Raw genomic sequence first — 27,553 nt, 5'->3', positions numbered from 1 at the left:
CATTGCCCTTGTGTTGAATTTGTGTTTATCTAGCTAATCAATGCAGCTTAACAAAGCTTAACAAAGCTGCATTGATTAGCTAGATAAACACAAACTCAACACAAGGAGAATGAAAAAACAATTGTTTTCTATGTACTCTGTTCACACCATACAAGTGTGTTGATGTGTATTGCATGAAAATACTGCATGTCTGCATTTTTCCTTGTCAAAAGATTTTTATTCAGTATATTAAAGAATACATAACAAATACACGGATAAACATATTGTGGTAAAGATAAGATGCTAAAATTATTAGTTAATAACAGATGATTACATAGCATGTAAATAGAGGTAATTGGGTATAACCTGGATTAGGTATTGAAGAGCTATCTAGGAGCTGTTCAAGAGTAAGTAAATTCTTAAATTGTACTTGTGTCCACAGCATAGGCTGTGTCAAGGATGTCTGAAGAAGAATATACTCTACTAAGAAAAGAGCTTCAAAATCAGAAAGTGGATAAGGAAGAAGATAAAGGAGAGAAGGAGTGAAACAGAGAAGAGAGGGGGTCCACAGGGTTGGATTGAGAACCATCATGAAAGTCTGTGTGTTCTTTATAGATCAGCTTAAATCATTTCAACTCAGCTACCATGGCAGTAGAACATTCTCATCAAAGTTAGATGGCAAATGATGTGTTATCCATGGGTGCCATAGTTTTTCAAATTTGGGAAGCAGAGTGTTATCAATAGCCACCATTTTGGCATGAATCATTGCGTCAGTCATCCTATTCTTCGTCTCAGCTACTACCAATGTCGGGGACCGCCATGCCTTTGCCAAAGTTTGCTTAGCTACCGTTAGAAGTTGTACAAATAGTTTAAAATGAATCAAAGTTAGAGATCTTGGTTTCAGATTAAGTAATGTGGTAGCAGGATCAGGCTGTACTTGTAAACCAAACATCTTGGAGGCCATTTTAAAAATCTCTTTCCAAAAGGCTTGTGCTATTGGGCATGTCCACCAAATGTGCAGTTGTGTGCCTGACTCTGAGTAACCACGATAACACTGCGCGGAACAGGTTGGTACATATTTTGCAACCCTAGCAGGTACAAGGTACCATCTTGTCAATACTTTATAATTAGCCTCTACCTCAATAATATTAGGGGAGGCTGATTTGGTAGATGAACAGATTTGATTCCATTCTGCGGTGTCGAACGTTCGACCCAGGTCTGCCTCCCACCTCTGGACATAAGAGGGTTTATCCAGTTCGGGTTTAACTATCAAATGTGAATAAAGTGAGGAAATCACGCCTTTTGTGTGGGGATATTTCCTACAAATAGATTCAAACTCAGTAAAGAGTGTGTTAGAGGAGTGTCAGAGCTTATAAAAGGGGTGAAAAAGTTTTTAATTTGCAGGTATCGGAATAATTCTGATTGAGGTATGCCGTAGGTTTCGCAAAGGGTTGGAAAAGAGATGAAAGACGTATTAGTGACAAATTTATGTATATTCAAGATTTCCGGGGAAGACCATTCTCGAAAGGATTTGGGAACAGTCCAAGCAGGATAAAAAGTGAGATTTTTTAGGAAGGAGAGAAGGGGCTTATGTGGAGATTGTAACTCGTATTTGGATTTAAGACTGTCCCATAGAGAAATGAAATGTTTGGTGATGGGGTTATGTAAACCATTACGATCATTAAGATGAAGCCAAAGCAGGTTCAAGATCGATAAAGGATCACATTCAGTAGCTTCAATTGACACCCATAATGGGATTTCCTGTCTTGTGTGATATTTAGATAAGCTAGCAATATGAGCTGCCTTGTAGTATGTTGCAAAGTTAGGTACGCCTAAGCCTCCATTTACTTTGGAAAGATAAAGTGTGTGCAAAGGTATGCGTGGTTTGGATGTCCCCCATATGTATGAAATAGCTTTTTTCTGTATTAGTCGTAAATAATAAGCAGGAATTGGAATTGGTAAAACCCTGAACAGATATAATAACTTCGGCAGGGTCGCCATTTTTATTGCGTTAATTCTACCGAACCATGATAGTGGAAGGAGGGACCAAGATTTCAACAGGTTTGTTACATTTTTGAGAATCGGTGGTTAATTTGCTGTGAACAGATCTATTATAGAAGCAGTAAAATGAATCCCTAGATATGGTATTGATTTTTCTGCCCAGGTAAACGGAAGTCCTCCTTTTGCTGAATTTAATTCCAGATTAGATAGGGATATATTTAATGCTAAGCATTTTTTAGGATTAATTGATAGGCCTAAAAAAGCAGCAAACCTATTGAGAACAGGAAGGATATTAGGGCTCGAGACCTGTGGGGATGATAGAAATAGGAGGATATCATCTGCAAATAGACAAAGTTTATGTTGATATCCTCCTAGTTCTATTCTGGTTATTTTGGGATCTGATCTAATCGAAAGGGGAAGCGGTTCTATTAAGAGGGCAAATAAAAGGGGAGAGAGTGGACATCCTTGACTTGTGCCTTTTTCTATATTGAAGGGGTCACATTTATAACCTGCATACTTAATGTATGCTTTTGGTTTATTATACAATGTCATGATCCAAGTTATAAAGATAGGGCCAAAACCCCATTTCTGAAGTGAGTATTGTAAATAGGACCAGAAGATGGAATCAAAGGCTTTTTTAAGATCCAGAGATATAAAGCATGAAGGAATGTGGCGTGTTTTAGCAATGTGTGCCAAAAGAACCTCTCTATATATATTATCGCCTGCTTGGCGCGTAGGCATGAAGCCTACTTGGTCACGATGTATAAGATTTCCTATGATTCCATTGAGGCGGGCCACTAAAATCTTTGCTAACAGTTTGATATCAAAATTTAATAAGGAAATGGGGCGGTAGTTAGTACAGGATGTGTCGTCAGAATGAGGCTTAGGGATTATACAAATAGTTGCCGTCAATGATTCCTGTCTGAAGGATTTACCTTCTAGTAAGACATTAAAAGCTTCGGCCAAAATAGGGGAGAGGATGTCTGAAAAAGTACGGTAGTATAATGCAGAAAAACCATCAGGGCCTGGTCTTTTGTTTAGTTTTAATCCTTTGATTGCTTTGGTTACCTCATTCACAGTGATGGGTATTTCGAGTATAGTCTTTTGAGTGTCAGACATCTTAGGTAGGGAGATATCTGAGAAGAAGGCATTGGCTTCAATGGTATTAAATTTATTTGTTTCCGAGTATAGGGAGGTTAGGTGGGAGCGGAATTTGTGAATAATTTTAGTAGGATTGCTAGTATATGTATCATTAAACAACTTAGGTCTAATTGGCTTAAAAGATTTGTTTAATGACTTAAGTGAGCGTGCCAGAAAAGTACCAAACTTATTGGATTTCAAGTAGAAGGCATGTCGAGAATGATTTAGGTATTTATCAGCAGATTCTGTGAGGAACAAGTCATATTCCAGACATGCTTTTTCTAGACTACTTTTCAGTAAGCGGCATTGGATTATCTTGGGAAACTATAAAGGAAGAGTTAAATTCAGTTTGTAATTTTCTTGCAAGAGTCCTACATTCCCGTTTGAATAATGCAAATTGCCTTTGTAAGGTGCCGTGGGTTTATGTGCTTCCCACAATGTTATTGGGGAAATGTCAGGACTTTTATTGTGTGTTAAATATTCTTTTAGTGCCTGTTCGATTGTTAACCACTTGCTTACAGGGCACTTAAACCCCCCTCCTATCCAGACCAATTTTCAGCTTTCAGCACTGACGCACTTTGAATGACAATTGCGCGGTCATGCAACACTGTACCCAAATGAAATTTTTATCATTTTTTCCCCACAAATAGAGCTTTCTTTTGGTGGTATTTGATCACCTCTGCGGTTTTTATTTTTTGTTAAAAAAATTTAAAAAGAGCGAATTTTTAAAAAAAAAAATATTTTTTTTTATATTTTGTTATAAAATTTTTTAAAAGGGTAATTTTTCTCCTTCATTGATGTACACTGATGAGGCGGCACCAATGGGCACTGATAGGTAGCAGTGATGGGCACTGATGGGTGGCAGTGATGGGCACTGATTGGTGGCAATAATGGGCACTGATCTTGTACACTGCTAGGTGGCACTGATTGGCACCACTGGTGGGCATTGTTAGGTGGCAATGGTGGGCATTGATAGGTGGCACTTGCAGGCATTGATAGGTGGCACTTATGGGCATTGATACGTGGCACTGGTGGGCACTGTGGGCACTGTGATGTGGCAATAACAGGTGGCACTGGCAGGGGGTACTTGTGGCACAATTGAGGCACGTATGAGGCATTATTGCCTCCTCCTCTTCGGGACCGATGTCCCTTGCTGCTGAGCCGGTGATCGGCTTTTTTTTCTCCTCGCACTGTCAGCGCGAGGAGAAAAAAAAAACGATCACAGAGCTTTTGTTTTGATCATGTGATCAGCTGTCATTGGCTGACAGCTGATCACATGGTAAGGGGCTGGGACCGGCCCCTTACTTGGATCGGTGATCACCCGAGTCTCAGTGACTCGGTGATCACAGCGCGATCCACGCGCGCCCTGCAGGGCGCGTGCAGGGCACGTGCACAGGGGAGGCCGGCATATGACGGCTCCCGGAAATTCAGGTCCGCGCTGTAGCCGTCATTCGGCTATAGCGCGGATGTCAAGCAGTTAAACTATGCGACGGGTGTTTGAATAATATATCTGGGAGGTACCAAGTAGGGTCATGTTTTTTGGGTATAGTGGAAGTGTTGTTAGTAGGGACTGCGTTATGATCAGACCATGGGATGGGGATTATATGTGATGTAAGTAGCTCTGGGATCATACCTATTGTTAGAAATATGTGGTTAATGTGAGTGAATGTTTGATGTGGGTATGAGTAATAAGTTTATTTCCTTTTAGTCAGATTACATTCTCTCCAAGAATCCACCAATTTATGTTTAGAAAGAAGCTGAGAGAGAGACATCTTGGTTGGACTTCGAGGAGGAGTGTATGGTGATTTGTCCAGAAATGGGAGGAGGACCTGATTAGAATCTCCGCATATGACAAGTGTTCCCATCTTGTGTGTAGATACTACTTGTAGAAGATGGGTGAGAAAAGGTATAGGCTGCTTATTGGGTGCGTAGTATGACACGACAGTTATTTCTGTATCCATTATATGTCCCAGAAAAATTAAATATCTCCCTTCAGGGTCTTTTATTTCAGAATGGAGTGTAAATGGATTGGTGGGGTGAAAGGCTATGAGTGTTCCACGTTGTTTAGTAGTGGCTGAAGCTGAGAATATTTGCGGATAAAAGGAGCTTACAAATTTAGGTGTGGAATTTGTCATAAAGTGTGTTTCTTGTAGGCACACTATGTGTGCTTTGTTTGCATGAAATGAGCGGAAAGCTTTTGTTCGTTTCTGCACTATATTGAGACCCTGAACATTCAGGGATAAAATGTTTAAAGGTGCTATGGCACCTGAGCTAGGAAATGATACTCACCGACTCTTGATGTTCTTTGGCTGTATGGGACGACCTATGTGGACCTGAAGGAAAGCAAGGAGAAAGGAGATCCAGGATAGACTTGAGTGAAAGAAAAGTAAGAACCGTAAGAAATGACTCGGTTAGATTGATGATAGGCAACTCCTATCCTCATATTGATTAGTGGTTCCAAATTAATAATAACTACTGCAGTAGGGAACAGACACAAAAGATACGCTCAGCATCTTTCCAAATTACTGTTCTGCTTTATTATGACGCAATTGAAGGTTTTTATGCACATGATTACGTAGGTATCACATTAATATTACAATTGTACGTTTATGGTAACAAGGGGCGTTACATAGGCAGGCTAATTCTAATCAGGACTCGAAAGAATGTAAACATGTACTGAAAACATTATTAGTGCCGTGTGCACAGTGAGGGCAGTGTGCGATACATACAAAATACAATACAATTATATACAGAACTTACAAATTTCCATTACAGTCTCCCCTCTTTTGATCAATATTTTGATCACTAACCATACCTGCTATCACCTTTAACCTGGAAACTCCACACGCTTAGGTAGAGGTAGTCCTGGCCAAAGAGGCAAAAAACTCCATTGTGGAGAAAATAATAGCTGAGCAGCTTTTTCATTACAAAATGACTTTTCATTGTGAAAAACAAATGATTGATAAGACATATTTACAGTACTGGCTGTACACTCCTGTGGCCAGAATGGCCTTCTAGCTTAATTGTGGACATGCTGACTTATCAGCATATGTAAACACAGACAATTCTACATAAAATGGAAGACATGCAAAAGACAAAATATGACTTCAAAATGGCTGAACTACTTTTCAAATATATATATCCCGTACAATTAAAGTAATTTAATCAAAAAGTACCCTAGACTGTGATCACAAGAGGGAAACAAATCAAACTCAGAGATTTCTTTAATTTAGTCATTTTTGCAGTGTCTGGTGTGGATCCAGGTGACTTTTTCTTCACGTTTTGCAAAAACTGTACATGAAATAGATGCTGTATTGAGTCTCCAAACATTTCCTTATATATAAATGTCTCTTAACAATCCACAAGTCACCTGGCTTTAGTTTTAGATCCTTCCAAAGATCCTTCCAAACTTTTAGGATCTGGAATTGGGGAGAAAACACATAAATGAGTTTGTCAAAAAACCTTAAAAGATCAGCAACGTTCTCTGTGAGATCCGAATGGAAGACTTCAGCTGCTGAGACAAAATATAAGCAAGTGAGTAACACACTCCCAAACCAAATCCCACAGGGAGAGAGTCCAACATCCCCCTTAGGGGCTTGATAAAATATAAGAAAACATTCAGGCAAAAGTTTTCTAGTTTCTTACTCTACTTTGTCCGCTACATTGTAGACAGTAAGGGGTGTAAAAATAAAACCCTCAAAACTTCTATTAAGGACTCTCCTATAAAAAATGATTTCCTCTGTTACTCTCTGTACTTTCTGGCACTCTGTACTTACAAACTACTTCTGATAACACTTTTTACTGTGGCCTTTGCAGTAGCATTTACCACTGGACATCCAAAAAACATGTCCATACAGACAAAATGCATACTTGTAAGATCCTGACTTGGGCATCTGGAAGGGATGTTCAGCTTTTGGTAACACCTTTGGTAACAGGTAAAACAAGAAGTGGTATGTTATAAAAACAACTGTGGAGAACCCTGGCTCTATCCCGCGCTCATTTACTAAGGCAGCCATAACTGCTTGTGACTGATGACACGGTCCATGTGTCAAGCTGGAGGGAAAAGAGTGGCTGGCAGACATAAATGATCACCTTTTCCAAAGTCCTGTTTCATAAGAAGTTGCCCCCTGTGGACCACTTGTTCTTCTCGTTCTGGGGTCCTTAAAGTTGAATTATTAATCCCAGCTATACTGGGCCAGAACTGGGGTGGAATCTGTGAGTTGCACAGACCCATCAAGTGTCCGGGGCTGTAATTGCAGCATCCTTAGTGCATCCTGGTCTGCTTCCATGTGTGAAAGTTAATATGGCTACCTCAGTAAGAACCTGGAAGGCTGAAAACAGCCGATCAAATTAACTTGGCATGCTTGGTTGGTTTACCTGCCGAAGTAAAAACAAACTTCTGGCCCTTTAAATGGAACCAAAAGCTCTCTATATCTCGACTATCTATATAAATATACACTCTTTTTATAGCTCACAGGCTTTGCTAAAACATGGAGCTCTGCTTCTTGAGCTGGGGAAAAAGGATCCAATGACTTTGAATACAGAGTATCCTTCTGGGTGGTAAACTGTATACTCAAATCTACAAAAAATTTAATATCTGGGTCTTCAGGGAGTGTGTCCTGCACTGGGCTCACAGCAGCTGATTCCTACACCATCAATTTAACACACGTGTCTTCCTTTGTCTCCAGCCTCCTCCAATAGAGGCAATAAGTTGGCTGGATTCAAATGTACACATTTTTCATTGTTATATTTGTACATAAACAAACTCATATTTTAAACCTTTCATTAGACAGACATTTAGTTAGCTGTATATTTGCTGCACAGAATGTCGGACCATTCAAAATTAAATGTTTGACCAAAACAATATCTAACTTTGTCTAATAGCACCTTTGCATAAAAGCTGCAGCTCTGATATATCGGGATGAACCCTTCATTACTGGGTCCAGCTTGCATAAATATATTACAATGGCTGGTTTTCTATCACGCTATTTGTGTAAGAACTCCAGTTTCATGTTTCAAAACACAACTTCTTCCTGCCAATAATATAATAAATGATAACAATACCCTGCGGTCATGGAGAGATGCCCATAAATCCAAAATATTCTTCTGCTTATACCACGGCACTTACAAGAAAAAGGGGCACATCATTTCACAATCCACACATTCTGCTTTGGATTTCAAAAATAAAAATAAATAAAACAAAAGGATCAACAATCTGTATGATGGACCAGAAAGCATCAAAAACTATAAAACAACTGGCTGCAGGTGGCATCTATCCTAACAGGGTGTGTGGACTTGATGTGATGGGTCTGTTATATTTACATTCTATTTATTATAACTCTCACATCATGGACCGCACATCAAGTTATTATCAAAAACCTTAAAATTTCATTTTTGTAGAAGAACTTCTTTTGTATCCCATCCATCTTGGCTTTGTTAAATATTATGGCAGCTTTATTCAAAATAACAACCTCATCTTAATCTTTTTTTTCTCTCAATAAGGGCTTATTGTATAAATGTAAAATTACAAAATTGTTATCTTAATCTAAACTAATCTCATTCATTACAAATTTCCCCAATAACCTGGATTTCATTTCCAACCAAAGGTTGTCTAAACCAGTTTCAATATATCTATATTATTAATAAAATTGTTAAACTCATATTAGAAATGAATACTCATTATTACTTAATTTCCCTTTTTTAAATGCAGTGTTTCCACTATCAAAGGATATTCAATTTGTGTAATACACGGTTAAATGTAACCTTCATTTTACCATGTTTGGAAAACAGATTCAAAATAATTGTGATCACATTGTTTACCATTAGATTCGTTAACCCGGCACATTTTGTTATAAATGTTTTGTCTAAAAAACAGAAATTGGCATGGTGTCCTTCCAGCTTATCACTAACCTCTCATCCCAGCCACATTTCTTTCATGAGAGCGCAAAGGAGGGGGTCACATCTGCGTACATGGCACACACAAGCAATAGAACTAAAGGTCCCAGCATTCGCACACACATACACCAATATCTCTCTCACTTTCTTTTAATTCTCATTAATATTTTCCTGCCTAAATTCTGCATTCCTTATTTTTTTCAGATATCTTTTATATCTAGCTTCTATGATCAGATGGGCAGCCAGAGTACTCATCCCATCTTCCCTCTCTGACAACATATAAAGTATTCTGTTTTACCTCTCATTTCTCTGTTTCTGACTTTTACTAGTTGTAGTGCCTGACCCCAAATTCATCCCACAACTTAACATGAAAATGTCCCTTTCTGTCTAGTGTTATTGTCACACTTGATCCATCCTGCTCACATAGATAGCTGTTTCTCTAGCTGTTTACTCTGCATGATTCTTAGTCTCTGTGGACCTTTGGTAACCCAGTTACCCATTGTGGATCCCTGTCCACTCTAACCATTAATCTAGGGGCTCAGTATAGGCGGAACCGCACCTTTGGTTCATATATAGCGCTCCTCTTGCGCTGGGCATTTTTGAGGGTCTCTTACCCTTCATTCCCTTACTTAATTCAATGCCCATAATGACTGGCCAGTCTTCTCTCTTCTCTACGTGTGCCTATACCCTCTTGCCTCTAAACTACTTTATCTAGCAGATTTACTACATATACCTGTGAACAGCACTATTCTTCCCTTTCTTATCTATAACACTCCAATGGACAATAGACAGGGACAACATAACATATAACCACAAATCAATACAGTTCGATTAAGGGGAGTAAAATAGGTACCCTTTGTCCCGAAAATGCCTTACCGATCAAGGAAGTCTGATAACTCAAATGTAAGCAAAAGGCTTACCTCAGCCGGCTGATTATCAGAAATTCCCGGATCGTCTCAAGCTCCTCGTTTCGGATACTCAGGGTCACCTGGAATCCCCTCCTAATGCAAAGCTCGCCATGCTGACTCGGTTAGATTGATGATAGGCAACTCCTATCCTCATATTGATTAGTGGTTCCAAATTAATAATAACTACTGCAGTAGGGAACAGACACAAAAGATACGCTCAGCATCTTTCCAAATTACTGTTCTGCTTTATTATGACGCAATTGAAGGTTTTTATGCACATGATTACGTAGGTATCACATTAATATTACAATTGTACGTTTATGGTAACAAGGGGCGTTACATAGGCAGGCTAATTCTAATCAGGACTCGAAAGAATGTAAACATGTACTGAAAACATTATTAGTGCCGTGTGCACAGTGAGGGCAGTGTGCGATACATACAAAATACAATACAATTATATACAGAACTTACAAATTTCCATTACAGAAACAATACGATATACTTTTAAAATAGGATTGTAAATAGCTTCAAAAATTACCTGTGATTGGGGATACAACTCCCCATCAGTGGATAGAGGGCCTTCGTCGACCACCCACATAATAAGAGTGGGGAGTCGAGGGAGGCAAGGTGGAGCACACGGAACATCCGCGTGTGGGAGAACCGCCTATAAAAAAAAACACATCATGAAGATGTATAATTAGAACCTGCCGGGTATAATAAAATAGCTCCAAATGTACCGTATTTTCCTAAAGAAAAGTGGAAATATATAGAAGATACATATGATACGTACTAACTGTAAGTCTAATCTAACAATTATATAAATGGGGATAAGCCAGGAAGGGGTTAAGGTAGGAACCAGGAAGATTGGAAGTTAGAAAGGGACATGTGAGCAATTGGAGCTAAAACAAACCCAGCGCTGTATTAGTTAAACTAGCTGTTATAAATCAACTAAGGAAACATTTAGAATGTAATTAGGGATATTACATTAATTGTCTGGGTCTTTGTGCCTAAATATGATCAATCTAACCTGTAAATAAAAACCTAAATTAAATAAAATAAATAAATAAATAAAAATAAAAAATATATCTGAAATCTGGGTCCAGGTATTCAACCCGATCCCAGACTTCAAACCTGCAGGTGAGGACTTATGTATTATAACAAAATAAAATCAGATATAGTAAAATAAAATAAACTAAAATAAACTATGTTTCTATGTATAGGTGAAGGAAAACAGTGCAATAGATTGGTGTTCAGTTATTAGAAATAATAAGGTAGCATAAATTGCTTATTTAAAAAAAAAAAAAGAAAAAATGAGAAAAAGTAAAATAAGGCAGAGATCTTTCAAAAATTGCCTCTAAATTGTGATTATGGAAAGGAGGACTATAGGATTGACTAATCAGTCCATGGAATCTTCTTGTTCCTGAGGTGGAGAAGCGAAGCGACCTCTTTTGTGGGATTGCTGTCTTCCAGTTATCTTTTGGGACTGATATGAATTGCATAGAGAGGAGGATGAAGTCATTCTTCTATGCGAGGTAGAAGCGGTGGGTAGATCATCAATCAGATGTAGGTCTTGAAGTGCCTGTTGAAGTTCTTTTGGCGACCTGCAGGTATGCCTTGAACCCTGGTAACTGAAGCGAACAGAGAACGGGAAACCCCATTGGTAGGTGATATTATGTCGCTGCAATTCCATAAGCTGGGATTTCATTGCGCGTCTTTTTCGATATGGTTCATTGGGAGAGATCTGCAAAGAGCTGATAATTGTGACCCTGAAATGTTAAGGCTTCTTTCTCTCTGGCTGCTGCCAGAAGCTGCTCTTTCGTTCAATAAAAATGAAACTTAGCGATAATATCGCGTGGGGATCCATCTGTTTTTTTTGGCATAAGGGCTCTGTGGACTCTGTCCATTTCCAGGCGTTCAAGTGGTATACCTGGTATTAGCTCTTAAAATAGCGCTGTTATTGTAGAATTCAGGTCAATAATTGTTTCAGGTATGCACCTAATGCGTAAATTAGATCTTCTGACACGGTTCTCATAATCTTCTAATTTATTTTGCAGTGTTAGGTTTTCTTCTTTTATGCATTCTATTTCTGACATAAATTCCTGAGCAGAGTTTTCAAATTCATCTACTCTGTGTTCCAATTCTGCAGTGCGCTTTCCCAATTCTCTTATCTCATTGGTTAAGCTGTTAGTAATGTGCTCAGAAGTCTGTTTTAATGCTTTCTGCAGCATTTTTTCAAATTGTTTTATAAGACCCGGGGAGGCTGAGGAATCCTGTGATGATTTCTGTGACAGAAAAGTTTCAGTATCAGATTCCTCTGGGGACACAGGCTGTGAATGTTTCAGCTTGTGAGAGCGCTCTGAGGTACTGGTGTCTGAGGAGACTGACTTCATTTTAACTGCCGCTCAGGACTGTGTACCGCCGTTAGGGAAGGTTTTTATGTTTGTGCGGGTCACCCCAGCACCATTATTGTCCCAAAATGTTCCTCCAGGTAGTCGGGAGCTTGTGTGAGAAGCCATGTGTCATAAATGCCGGCTGGTTGATAAAGAACGGCGGCTTCCTCCCCTCATGGAGCGCATGCGCTCCAAGCATGTCTGCATTTTTATGCAATGCACAACAATGCATTGCAATACAAAGCAGTGCTTCGTAAAGCATTGCTGTGCATAGAGTTGACTGAAATTATTTTTTTGTTGGCTTTCAACAAGTAAAAAAAAAAAAAGGGAAAAAAACTGCATTTGTTATATGCACCATAACGTGAGTCAGCTGGTGTAAACAATGAAAGATGAAATGTCTAATGACCAGACTAAAATCTAGGTTAGCCTGTAGAATATGTGTAAATGGAAAGTATGACTGTACTTAAGGACATGTAAACAAAGTACTTTAGGAGTTTTTACTGTTAATATGAAGTTTTTTTTTATTTCTCAAGTGTAATTTAACAAGGTATAGCACAGACATTATTTGTCTCAAAGATTTTTTTCAGCAATAAGATTATTTTAGATTTAAAAAAAAAAACAATCATTAAAGCAAGTAATGGTTATTACAGCTTAAAGCATATAGGTTATGTGGTAACTAAGAATAAAAAACGTTTAACACTATTAAAGGGTCTTTTTAAATAACATGGTCTCCAAAGAACACCTATTGAAAGTAAATTAGTAGTGTGAGTGAGGTAAAAGTATATCTTTAATATCATTTACATTTTGTGCCCTATTATTTTGAAACTGTTTGTCTAAAGTATTGTCTAAAGCATTTTGAATTTTCTTACTCTACTAAGGCATTATAAAATTGTTTCATTTTCCTTTCACCTTTTTTTTTGTAAGGTATTTAATATTTCAACTCCACTTTCTCATTTCTTCTGACCTTTACTATAAATCATTGTATCACTTACAAGGACAAACAAAAATATCATATTTTCAGCACCGTACTAAGCCTTGATTTTGAGCAGCTTACATTTATCTGTAATATCATCATAATAGTACCATATTATTTGATGTATTTCATATATTTCAATAACATGGGTTGGGTTCGTAAATGTTTCTAATTTTAAAAAAGTAAAACAAAACAATCCTACATAGATACTGTATGTACAAACACATAAGAACATGAATACACACGCAAAAAATTGACACAACATGCACATTGTAATATTTGAACGCAGGGATAGTTTTATTTCATGTTATTATTGGTTCCAACCTTCTTCTCTACTTATAAAAAACATAGACCTATCTAAAAGTTGTTTTCATTAAAGTCTATGCAAATACAAAATCTATTTTTCAGTGTGTTTGTCATCATGTCCCATGTTTTACAGTTTTCAATTATCAGAGTTGTTAGCCTTTCTTAAAGTGGAACTTTGTGGAAGAAAAAAATGGGCAAATAGACAGAATTTTTAATGCAGAGGAGACATGGCAAGTCTCTTCTGCATTAAAGTTACTTTTCCGCCTATCCGTTCCTGTACCGTGAGCTGAACACACACGTTTTGTTTTTTTTTGTTTTTTTAACAAAGTTTTTTATTGAGCATATTGACATGTTACATCACACTCTTTAACCAATAGGTTGTTATACATCACATTAAAGATATCCCGTTATCTCTACACACAAAACATATCATGTTTCCCTTTTTAATAGATCTTCCTGTTAATGGTAGAGATCTCTTTACTTCATTCATGTTTGCTCTCTCTTTTTTTTTTTCTTTTTTAATTATATTTGATATTATTACAGAAACACTCAAATACAAGAGCGTCAAAACAGTCAACATGAACCATTGCAACTTAGTTTTAACTAAAAAAAAAAAAACCCCCCAGATGAATCCCCCCCCCCCTTCATTATTAATCTGCTCATAACATTGTATGCATCCTTTCTTTCAACACACTACCGTTCACCTTCATCATTGCCTACATTCTTTCATCTCTACTGCTCCCCTCCTCTTCTGCCGTTAAAGTATTTTTGGACTCAGTCCACCTGTACCACACTTTCTTAAATTTTTTGGGGGCTCCTCTCGCCTCATATGTCATTTTATATAGAAGTATATCAGCATTTATTATTTTTATCCACATTCCCAAGGTGAGTTGTTCATCATGAATCCATCTTCAAGAGATCAGTTTTCTCATGCCAAAATAGAGAAGTCTGAGAAACAATTTTGTATTCACATTAAGCTCTTCTTGATCAAAAACCCCCAACAGACACCTCATAGGAGAACATATGTTTGGAAGATCAAAGTGGTCAGATATGAACTCAGTCAGCTGGGACCATAATGGTCTTATCTTAGGACAATCCCACACCATGTGGAGAAAAGTTCCCTCATTTCCCTTACACTTATGACACTCTGGATTGTCCCTTCTATGCATTTTAAATAATCTGGCTGGAGTGTAGTACATCTGGTGTAAATATCGAAGCTGAATCATTCTGTCCATGGAAAAGATCACTGATATCAGATATGTATCAAGCACCTCCTGCCACAATTCCTCAGTCAGTTCCGGTATAAAAGCCGTCCATCTAGCTCTGGTCCTAGCAGTCAGGTCAGGGCCTCCCAATCCAATCTCCTTGTAGTATCTAGATATACGCTTAGTTGGTTCCGGGTCAATCAGAACCCTTTCCAAGGCTGTGTTCTGTACCCTCACCTCCCCTCTCCCGAACTGAGCTGTCGCTGCATGTTGCAGTTAGGTATATCTGAACTGCTAGGTCCTAGGTACACCAAACTGCTCCCTTAGTTGTGCAAAAGATGTTAGCTTACCATCCTGGTATATATGATGAAGATATTTTATCCCATATTTGGCCTATCTATGCCCATCCTCTATTTTGCAAAACTCTTTTAGGGACTTGTTGTACCAGAGAGGACAATTAGGTGACAACCACAAAGGGTCATCCATTATTCTCTGCGCACATAGGTGAAACACCCTACCTGGTAGTGCCATAACAGACCCCACTCCTCTCCCTGGTATCTCCTTTCTAAACAGCATATTTAGTAGTGTTTCTTGAGATGTAGCCACAGCCGCTTCCAATAGAGTAGTGGCATTAGGGATCTGGGGGAAGCACCGCCAATGCAAGAATGTCATTTGGGACGCAAAAAAATAGGATCTCATATCCGGCATAGCCAACCCCCCTCGAGTTAATTCTGGTAACTTCATAATTGCTAGAGATATCCCGGGGGCCTTGGATCCCCACAAGAAATCCACCACAATGGAGTCTATGTGTTTGAACATTTTCACCGAGACATATATAGGTGAATTCGAGAGAACGTACAGCAGCTTTGGAAGGAAAATCATTTTAAATAAGTTTATGCGACCCATCACTGTCAATGGCATAGTCCTCCACCGCCGTACCCTCTCCCGAAAAGCCTCCACTACCGGTCTCAGATTGAGGTCCAGGTACCCCGAAATGGGAAGTTGAATCAGAATTCCCAGATATTTAAATGATTGGGACAGTTGAATGGGAGAATCCGCCGGAACCGTCACTGTGTCATCAATAGGAAACAGGGACGATTTGCTCCAACTGATACGGAAACCAGAGTGGTCTCCAAACTCCTGTATCAACCGAAAAGCCGTAGATAATGATGCCCCCGGATCCTGCAGATACAGGAGCATATCATCCGCATAAAGGGAAACTCATTCCTCAATCCCCCCCCACCCTAAGTCCATTCATGTGAGGAGTATCTCTTAGTTTTGCCGCTAGGGGCTCTATGGCCAAAGCAAAAAGAAGGGGGGACAACGGGCACCCCTGTCTGGTCCCCCGGAGTACAGGGAAGGGCTCAGATATAATTCCGTTTACCCTCACCCTGATCAATGGGTCAGTGTATAACAGCTTCACCCAAGATATAAATGTAGGCCCAAATCCCAATATCTCCAGGAGACCAAACAGATAGCCCCACTCCACCGAATCAAAGGCCTTCTTGGTGTCCAAAGAGGCCACCACTCTCTCCCCAGAATTGTCATGTTTAGTCTGTAGGTTAATGAATAGTCTTCTAACATTCATTTGTGCGCATTGCCCCTTTATAAAACCCATCTGATCCAAGTTAACTAGTTTCAGGATTACCGATTATAGTCTCCCCGCCAAGACTTTCGCTAGAATTTTGGTGTCAACATTCATCAATGAGATGGGTCTATAGGATTCACATTCTTTAGGATCTTTTCCCCCTTTGTGTATTAAGACCACCAGAGCCTCTTTCATAGAGGGGGGAAGTCTCCCCTCCCTCCTAGCAGTCAGAAACACTCGTAGTAGTCGGGGCGCTAGTCCACCATTAAAGGTAGTATAGCATTCCGAGAGTATACCATCCAGGCATGGAGATTTTCTAGGGGGAAAAGAGGCTATCGCCCCCTCAACCTCCTCCACAGTTATGTCAGCTTCCAGTTCATCACGATCCACATTTGTTAATCTAGGAAGGTCAAGATCATTCAGATAATTTTCTAGAGCAGTACCTCCCGGTGGGATGCATGACTTATAAAGTTCTTTGTAAAACTGGGTAAAGACCTGTAGTATACCCTCTGAATTACTCACCTCCACCCCACCTTGGTCATATATACTCATTATACATATGGGTACGTATTCTGGCCGTGCCAAATAAGCTAACAGTCTACTATTTTTGTCTCCAAATTCAAAAATACGTCTACGCTGCGCAAGTCTAAGTTTGGTAGTCTGGTCAGTTAGTATTTCCTTATATGCCCGCATCTTATCCTGTAGAGTGCGCAATCCCTCCCTAATCGGTCGCCTAACGTAGTCTGCCTCTGCCAGAGACACCTCTCGCTCCCTTTCCAGTACTGAAGAGGCCAGTTGCTTCTTGAAGCCACTCACCTCCATCATAAACACCCCTCGTAAAGTGGCCTTGAATGCTTCCCATTTTATTAGGTCAGAACCAGCGTCCCTGTTGAACACACACGTTAATCATCTCATCATATGCATACACAAATCCTGTTTTGTTTCCTTGCACATGAGTGCGTATTTAAAGTAAACATAGCTTCATCTTATTTACTAGGCTAAGTGAACGTTCACTTTGCAAAGGCACATAGGCATTCACTTTACAAAGTGAACATTGTTTTCCTTTATTAAATCAACTCCTTATGGGCCGTACACACAATCGGATTTTCCAACGGCAAATGTTCGATGTGTGTTGTCGGAAATTCTGACCGTGTGTATGCTCCATCGGACATTTGCTGTCTGAATTTCCGACAACAACTGTTTGAGAGCAGGTTCTCAAATTTTCCAACAAAAAACGTTGCTGTCAGAAATTACAAGCGTGTGTACACAAGTCCGAGGCACGAAATTCCACTCATGCTCAGAATCAATTACGAGACGCAAGCGCTCAGTCTGGTAAAACTAGCATTCGTAATGGAGATAGCACATTCGTCACGCTGCAAATTTTGAAATATTTCAGTGCAGCGCATTCTCTTCTTCTGTATAATGCTAGAATAATGAAGTTGTTTTGCTGCTGATATTCGCACAGAGTTCTGACTGATTTCTTTATTATTTCTTGTGATCTTCTGAATAATCTTTTTTTTTTTTCACCAGATCTCCAGAGTAATGTTTTTTTTTTTTTTTTTTTAGAGTGATCTACTTTTTTTATCAAGATCTCCTGATTTTTTTTTTTTTTTCTAGTGATCTCCATAATATTTTTTGTGTGTCAAGTTACCACAACACCATTATTATCTTGTATTTTTTTACCTCAAAGAGGTTGGTTGGTGTTGGTGTACCTTGTTAATTTGACATGTTGTAGAAGAAGAAACTCATTTCACCAGTGCACACGTCCTCATCGTGGAGATCATGGTGTGCAATCATAATTTAGAAAAGATAAAGGAAAACATCAATGATGTTCAACAAAAAATGAAGAACATCATTGATGTTTTAGACAGAATCTAAAACACACAAAAATTGTACCATTTTGTCATGGAATTTGTTCTTTTAAATCAAGTTTTAAAGTAATTAGCCAAATTTTGAAGATGCACACAGTTGTGTCAACTGTGCTATCTGCTATCACGGGATATCAATGTACGCATTTTATGGGTGCAACCCCTTCCTCGCAACCCAAGTAGGTGAGAGGAAGGGGTTGCACCCTCAAAACACGTCCATTGATCCCCCATGATGGGAGCTAGCACATGTTGACATTAGGCATGGGATCAGGAGTGAAATCTACATTTGACTCCCAATTTGTGTGCATCTTCAAAATTTGGCTTTTACAGGGGTGACATCACCCCATCTGATGAAGGCAAAATCAACACAGTTTGGACATACTAATGTCTGATATTGCCTTCACTTTTTCAAAGTTGAACTTTGTAAGTTCCTGAGTTGTTTATGTTATTATGGTTTAAAACATGCCTGTTTAACCAAAAAAAGGATATTTCTAATGTCAACCATAAAAATGTTATACACCAAAGATGTTGGTTTGTTCAAAAACCCTTTTCTAATGCACATGTGAATGTGCATGGAGTAAAATGTTTTCTACTCAACAATGTGTGGCTTCGTCTTTCAATGCTCATTGCCAGTTTTTGGAGTAAGTTTACAGTGGCAATGGGGGTTATTTACTAAAGGCAAATCCATTTTGCACTACAAGTGCACTGCAAGTGCACTTGCAGTGCACTTGTAGTGCAAAGTGGATTTGCCTTTAGTAAATAACCCCCACAGTGCTCTAAAATTTGCCACAATCAGGCCATTTTAGGGACTCAAAGCAATGTATTCATGGTGCTGAAAAGGATGATTATTTTTATCATTAATGCATTACATAGAAGAGATTGTCACCTCATGTATCAAATAAATTATGTTTGCATAATTGAAGTAAATGGCCAAAAATAAAAGCCCTTTGGAGAACCTAGGAGACAGCTAAAATAAACACGAGCAGTAAATCAAATTAAATATTAGTTCAGTTTATAATAAAAATGTATTTAAAAAATGTTTCACACATTTGCTGGCAGATTAATGGCCCCCCTACCCGCAAAGTACTCCAGATAATTTTGTCTCACTTCGAGGGCACTTCGGGGGGGGCAAGCCAGGATGGCCAGCTTCAAGTGCCATCAAATTACTAGTTGGTAATCCGGCCTCAGCCCCAACTGAGGCCACATAATTTGTAGCATTTTTGCATAGATAATTGAGCAGAATGCAGCAGGCAAGCACAATATAGTTCAGTTTATATTCCGTCATGTGGATTGGTGTCAGAAATAGACGGAACTGGCTGGCCATTATTCCAAAAGCATTCTCTACCACTCTTCTGGCTCTGGCCAGTCAGTAGGTAAAAACCCTCTGATCCAGGGTGAGGGTCCTCATCGGAAATGGCCTCATGAGATGGTCACCTAGCCCAAACGCTTCATCAGCGACGGACACAAACAGAAGACCAGCCACGTTGTCTTCCACAGGTGACAAGCCCAAGCCACCATTCTGGAGCCGTCTGTAGAACTCCGTCTGGGCGATGACTCCACCATCTGACATCCGGCCATTCTTCCCCACGTCCAAATACAAAAACTCGTATGTCACCGACACCACCGCCAACACAATACTATTAAACCTCTTATAATTATAATAGTATGACCTCAAGTTGGGGAGTGGGGGGTGTTTCCCATCAATTGCCCCTCCACAGTTTGGGAAGTCCCACTGCTGGGCAAACTGGGATGCCTCAGTCTGCCATTCCTGTGGGTTTGAAGGAAACTGTGGAGTTAAACGAGCAAAAAAAATAGTACTTTTGCACATAACATTGCGAGCAGATTAAACACAAACATACTTGGCCAACATAATTATAACATTTATTGAAATGAGTATTTTAAGACAAAAGTATAAGGTCCACTTATCAGATTCCTCACCTCCTCTGATGGCCCATTGTAAAAATGTTATGGTGGGGGGGGATGAATTGGACCGGTAACCCTCTCCACTTCATTAAGAGCTGAATGCATAAATAATGTGTTTTACTTTGGCCAGCCCCTCCTTACTTATACTATTGGCAGCCCACTGGACAGGTAAGAAGTGTCATAATCCAAAAATATGAATACACACTGTAAAAATGAAGCACATTTTTACATTCTGCAATTACCTATCAAGATAATAGGAGAACAAAACTTTAAACAGTAGCATTTGAAAGTATTCAGACAGGCCTTTGCACTACATGCTTTGGTGAATGAATCCATAAATATGAACACAAAATTGGTAGGTATAGTGTGTATGGGTTTGGCAAAGTCAGAAGATAGAGGATTGGTATCCGCTGACTTAGCGGTTGGGGAGAGGGAGGGTTCCAAATGAGTTTTGGCCCCCCCCAAAAAAAGCCTCTTGCACTCTGCCTGAATTTAAGGACAAAAATAACATTTGTACACATTTTAGGGGGTGTTTAGGATAAGCACTACAATGGAGCTGACAAAATACATTGTTAAGTGACTAGGCTAGGTGTGTATGGGCCCAGTATAGAATGCTGGGGAGGTTAGTGAAGGCAAATATGTATGAAGGACAAAAAGGAGCATTAAAAGCTTCCAGCATGCATGAGGACAAAGAGGACATTCACAGCATATTACAATAATGGTAATTAGGGAATGATGAAAGAAATACAAAAGATTAGCAAACATTAAATACATAGAATGTGATGTTAAAGGAGAAAACTTACCTTAATATAGTTCTTCTGCAGGACCTGTATGATGGCAGAACAGGTCTCTGAAATAATGATTCCCAGAGCCTGGGGGGAGATGCCAGTCGAGAACTTTATGTCCTGCAGACTTCTCCCCGTTGCCAAGTACCGCAAGATAGTGACAAGCCTTTGCTCGGAGTGATGGCTTGTCGCATGCAGGTGTCCTGCTTGGTAATATAAGGGGACAGAAAAGCCAACAGATGGTGAAAAACGGTGTCCGTCATCCAGAGATAATTCCTGAAATCATCAGGATTATTCTCCCGGATCTCCCACAACAAAGGCATGTGCGAGAATTGGTCACGCTGGAGCAACCAATTCTTCGTCCATGAACTCCTCCTCGCCCTGTTCATGGACTGGGCTTGGGTCAAAGTAAGAACCCCAACACCAAGCCCCTGCACAGCACGAACTCTATGACGAGTACGTACCCGCAACATGGCTAGAAAATGGTCGGCTGCTCAGAACGAACTAACAGAACGCACTAAAAATCAGAAAGAAGCTCATAAGAACGATCTGAAAATCAGAAACGAGCGGACAAGAATGCACTGAAAAACAGATGGAAGTAGAGAGGATGGGGATTATTGCGGTGCCAGAACAACTCAATCAAAAATTGTTAAAATAGTAAATTTTATTACATAGTATCAAAAACAAATAATACACACAAACAGAAAGTTCATATTTAAATTTAAAGAAAGGGAGCACATCTACTTTATTATTGTCCAGAATGGTATAGGCCTTTATATAATTGCAGGTCAGGTCTTTCCTACATGTTTCGCCAAGACATTGGCTTCCTCAGGGGAATAAGACGTTGCAGATGTTAAGAGATAATTCTATAAAAAGAAAGAATAAGGAACATGGTATAAGTTAAGTAATACAATATAACAGAAAGGAAAGAAACATGCTGCATGATATTGAGAGTAAAAAATGACTTGGAATTGAAAATCCCACCCCTCCCACAGATAGGTGGGAATCAACACCCCATTGCCCCAAAAGAAATCCCAATACCTACCCCTGTATACCCCACTGGCAGAATTGGCGCCGTAGTGTGGCTGCATGGGGCAAGAGACGACCAGTGGAAACTAAAATGACAAAAAAAGTTAATTAGATGGAGACAGATAGCTCTCACAGAGCCAAAAATTGTCCCAATATAGAGGGCCAACATGGCCTCAATACCTACCAGAATTATATCTAAAACAAATTTAGAACAGGGGTGCTGAGAAGACCAAAAGTATTTCAATCAGTCAAGGAAAAAACTTTATTTTATTGGTGTGACTGAAAAAGAGTAGCTAGAATATAAAACAGAGGAAAAAAATAGACAGTTGATAAAGCTACTAATGAGAAATGTTAATCAAACTTAGATGAGGTAAAACCAAGAGGAGTTGTAAAAGTGAGTAGTGGCTATAGCTTACCCATCATAGATAATGAACGTATCTCGGCTTCAAGAAACAGCTCAAATAAACAGGATGCAAGACATAAAAGAGTGCCTGGACAGAGAGCCAAACACTCCAAAAATATCCAACCATAGAAATTCTGTAGCAAGGAAAGCAAGAGGAGGATATAAAAGGCAGAACAATGTGATGAAGATAGCCTGAGTGAGGAGGATATATGGGGCGACAAGCCCCCAGCCTATGTACTAACCTTATATAGACAGATTGAAAGTAACAGCAACCCTCTAGAACCAGTGATATGCCGCTGGCTCGGTCAGCCTTTATACCCCCCACCCGGTCGGCATGTGACGTCACCGGCCCAGGAGCAGACGAAAAGCGGCCACCACATTCAAAGGCCTATATTGTCCAGAATGCCGAGCATGATGTCAATCACATCAAATTACCCAGGCAGCCTGTGCAGAGACATTGGAGCGCTATCCAATGAGATGAAGTATAGGGATAGAACAAGCACTAATGGGGGACAGATGTAAACATAAGCAGGTGGTACGAGAAGGGGATAGGGGGGCCATGGATGGCCAAGGGTTAGACCCAGTGTCAGTAGACAGAAGGTCCTTGGGTGTTCATACAGCCACAGGTTGTGATAGAGTACACCCACTCAAGGTGGGCAAGCCCCATACGTGCCAGAGACAGCAGGGAAAAATAAAGAGGGATGGAGAAAAGCAGGGTGATGGAAAGGGAGTGGACGGAGGGGGGATGGAGTAGTGGGACAGGGAAATGCAATGCAGAGCTCCAATGCAGGCATAAACCCATCCCAATGATACCTAGTTGCACCCCCAATTCAAGCAGCATGTATGAAACATAAGATAATCCACACAAGAAAAAAACATATAAAATGAACAATGATACAGTATAAGAAAGATAATGATATATAAACACATTGCAGTAAAGAAATACAAATTACTAATAATTTAATAAGTACATATGCCAATTGAACAATTAAAGTAGGATGGTAACAATATAATTACTGACAATAGACCTGAAAATTGTATAGGTGGATCCATAGGTGGTCAGGGGATCCTAAACGAAGGACAGTGAGTAGCCAAAACAAGAGTACGAGGGGGAAGGAAAGGGAAAGGTTTAAATGGGCTAATACAATTGAATAATAGCCAAGGGCCCCTTAAACAGACACCAAGTGATATCAAGCGGAGGCACAGTAAATTAATGGGTTATTTGGGTCAGGACATTAAATATTGGGACATCAACACAATTCTAATCTTAATTTGAGGATATTTACATCCAAATCAGGTGAACGGTGTAGGAATTACAACAGTTTGTATATGTGCCTCCCACTTTTTAAGGGACCAAAAGTAATGGGACAATTGGCTGCTCAGCTGTTCCAAGGCCAGGTGTGTGTTATTCCCTCATTATCCCATTTACAAGGAGCAGATAAAAGGTCAAAAGTTCATTTCAAGTGTGCTCTTTGCATTTGGAATCTGTTGCTGTCAACTCTCAATATAAGATCCAGTGAAGCAAGCCATCATTAGGCTGAAAAAACAAAACAAACCCATCAGAGAGATAGCAAAAACATTAGGTGTGGCCAAATCAACTGTTTGGAACATTCTTAAAAAGTGAGCTCAGCAACACCAAAAGACCCGGAAGATCATGGAAAACAACTGTGATGGATGACCGAAGAATTCTTTCCCTGGTGAAGAAAACACCCTTCACAACAGTTGGCCAGATCAAGAACACTCTCCGGGAGGTAGGTGTATGTGTGTCAAAGTCAACAATCAAGAGAAGACTTCACCAGAGTGAATATAGAGGGTTCACCACAAGATGTAAACCATTGGTGAGCCTCAAAAACAGGAAGGCCAGATTAGAGTTTGTTAAACAACATCTAAAAAAGCCTTCACAGTTCTGGAACAACATCCTATGGACAGATGAGACCAAGATCAACTTTTACTAGAGTGATGGGAACAGAAGAGTATGGAGAAAGGAATTGCTCATGATTCAAAGCATACCACCTCATCAGTGAAGCATGATGGTGGTAGTGTCATGGCGTGGGCATGTATGGCTGCCAATGGAACTGGTTCTCTTGTATTTATTGATGATGTAACTGCTGACAAAAGCAGCAGGATGAATTCTGAAGTGTTTCGGGCAATATTATTATATATATATTAATATTCAGCAAAATGCTTCAGAACTCATTGGACGGCGCTACACAGTGCAGATGGACAATGACCCGAAGCATACTGCGAAAGCAACCAAAGAGTTTTTTGAGGCAAAGAAGTGGAATGTTATGCAATGGCCAAGTCAATCACCTGACCTGAATCCGATAGAGCATGCATTTCACTTGCTGAAGACAAACCTAAAGGGAAGATGCCCCAAGAACAAGCAGGAACTGAAGACAGTTGCAGTAGAGGCCTGGCAGAGCATCACCAGGGATGAAACCCAGTGTCTGGTGATGTCTATGCGTTCCAGACTTCAGGCTGTAATTAACTGCAAAGGATTTGCAACCAAGTATTAAAAAGTGAAAGTTTGATGGATGATTGTTAATCTGTCCCATTACTTTTGGTCCCTTAAAAAGTGGGAAGCACATATACAAACTGTTGTAATTCCTACACCGTTCACCTGATTTGCATGTAAATACCCTCAAATTAAAGCTGAAAGTCTGCAGTTAAAGCACATCTTGTTCATTTCATTTCAAATCCATTGTGGTGGTGTATAGAGCCAAAAAGATCAGAATTGTGTTGATGTCCCAATATTTATGGACCTGACTGTATATCAAGATATATTGAAATATTCAAATATTGAATTAATGTAATCATTTGTATAAACACTGCCAGAGATAAAGTAAAGACTTGAAACTGATATATTCGTTTAAACCCGGGTATTTGGTGGCAGTGTCTAAAGTGCGTATCCACTTGGTTTCTAACTGCAACAAGGTTATATCAATTCCTCCGCCCCGTACATGTAACGGTACATGTTCAAGTGCAGAGAAACAAACCATGCTGGAGTCAAAGTCATGTTGGCAACCAATATGTCTGTTTAAAGCAGTGGTGGTTAAGCTTTTACGTAAAGGCATAATATGATCTCTGACGCTTAAAAAAGGGCGTTTTGTCAGCATTGACAGGTAGCCAAATAAACAATTCCCACAGTTTTACACATGAGTTTTGCACAAGATAAAAGAACAAATGTCACATCTCCCACATGGGAATGTACCTCGAGATATAGAATTGTCAAAATTTCTGGACATGTAATGGCTGGTTATCAGGCGGTCCCTAGTGGAAGGAACCCGTTGGTACGTAATCAAGGGGTAGGGTTTAATATATTTCTTAATAGTACTGTCTGCAGTGAGTAAGGGCCAATATTTGGTTAGAATGCCTTTTATCTGGGTAGGTTGTTGAGAAAATTGAGTAATGATTCGAACCAATTGATCAACAGATGGGGATTTTTTCGAACGGATAAGATACTTTCTATTCCATTTGACTACTTTGTTGAACGCTTTTTTCAGAAGAGATTTACTGTATCCTCTTTGATGTAGTCTAGAGTACAGGTCATTGGCTGCATGGTGAAAGTCTGCATCTAAAGTACAGTTTCTTCTAAGTCGTAGAAACTGACTATAGGGAATGCTATCCAGCAGTAGGGATGAGCTTCGAGTTCGAGTCGAACATAAGTAACATCGTCCGTTCGTCAAATTACGAACATTATGTGCCGTTCTCACCAAATTCGAGTGGTGCATCACGGCCCATAACTCACTGCGGCATCGCAGTGCATTGCTGGCTGATGATTGGCAAAGCATGTACTATGACCCGCATGCTTTGGCCAATCACAGCGCCGTCAGCGAAGATAGCCATAATTGGCCACAGGCAGGGTGCCTGTGGCCAATTATGGCTCAGGGGGTTAAATACACGCCCCACACAGTATAAGGCCGCCTGCACGTCGGCCGTGTGTAGTGTGTTGGTGGCGTTTGTTAAAGAGAGAGACAGAGATTGTCATTTCATTTAGTTTCAGCAGGCAGGCAATTCCTTCCTGGTGTTCTGTTGCTAATATACTTCAGGCAGGCAGGCAGGCAAGACAGTTAGATAGCTGCAGTGTATTGTGTATATATATATATGCATCTCGGTTTTGTATATATATATATATACACTGATACACTGTATATAGTTTAGCTAGATCTCACTGCAGACTGTCCCTGGTGTACTGTCGCTAATATACTTCAGGCAGGCGGGTGAGACAGCTGTAGTGTATTTAGTATGTATTTTAGTATATATATACATCCTGTCTTTATATATATATATATATATATATATATATATATATATATATATATATATATACACACTGTATACTGTATTAGCTTCATTTCACTGCAGACCGTTCCTGGTGTATTGTGTATAATATACCAGCCAGGCAGGTGACTCACTGAGCTCAGTGCATTTAATATATATATATATATATATATATATATATATATATATATATACAGGCTTGTATATATATAGTCTAGCCAAGCCTATACCTGACTAGCCCATTGCCTGAGTGTGTGTTCAAAGACACTTTCAGCCAGGCAGGTGACTCACTGAGCTCAGTGCATTTAATAAATATATATACAGGCATGTATATATAGTCTAGCCAAGCCTATACCTTACTGTAGGCCATTCCTGGTGTACTGTTTTTAGTAAACTTCAGGCATTGTTTTGCTAATCTAATTGTACAGTATGTCTGGAAGGCCACCAAGGAGAGGCAGGTGCTCACAGGCCACTAAAAGAGGGCAAGCAGGCTCTGTGTCTACAGCAAACAGTGCTGGTCATGGACACGGTGCATCCTCAGCACGTGGCCGTGGGGCACGCTTGTCCTTTTTTTCGGGAGCTGGTTGTGTTGAGCCACAACATGCAGAAGAGTTGGTAGAGTGGATAACCAAGCCATCCTCATCCTCCTCATCCTCTCTCACCCAGGCTCAGGATACTTTGTCTGCCAAAGCAGCCGCCAAAGCGGCCTCTTCCCTCGGCTCAATGGAATCAGTCACTCCTTCCCTAGCCCCACCATGTCCTGAGGAGTCCCCTGAACTGTTTGACCACAGTGTTGGGTATATGCTGCAGGAGGATGCGCAGTGTTTTGAGGGCTTCGATGATGGTACACAGCTTGAGGAAGGCAGTTACGTGAGCCCA

This window comes from Aquarana catesbeiana, linkage group LG04, assembly GCF_042186555.1.
Source record: "Aquarana catesbeiana isolate 2022-GZ linkage group LG04, ASM4218655v1, whole genome shotgun sequence".
Classification (NCBI taxonomy): domain Eukaryota; kingdom Metazoa; phylum Chordata; class Amphibia; order Anura; family Ranidae; genus Aquarana; species Aquarana catesbeiana.
This window is presented reverse-complemented; position numbering follows the sequence as displayed.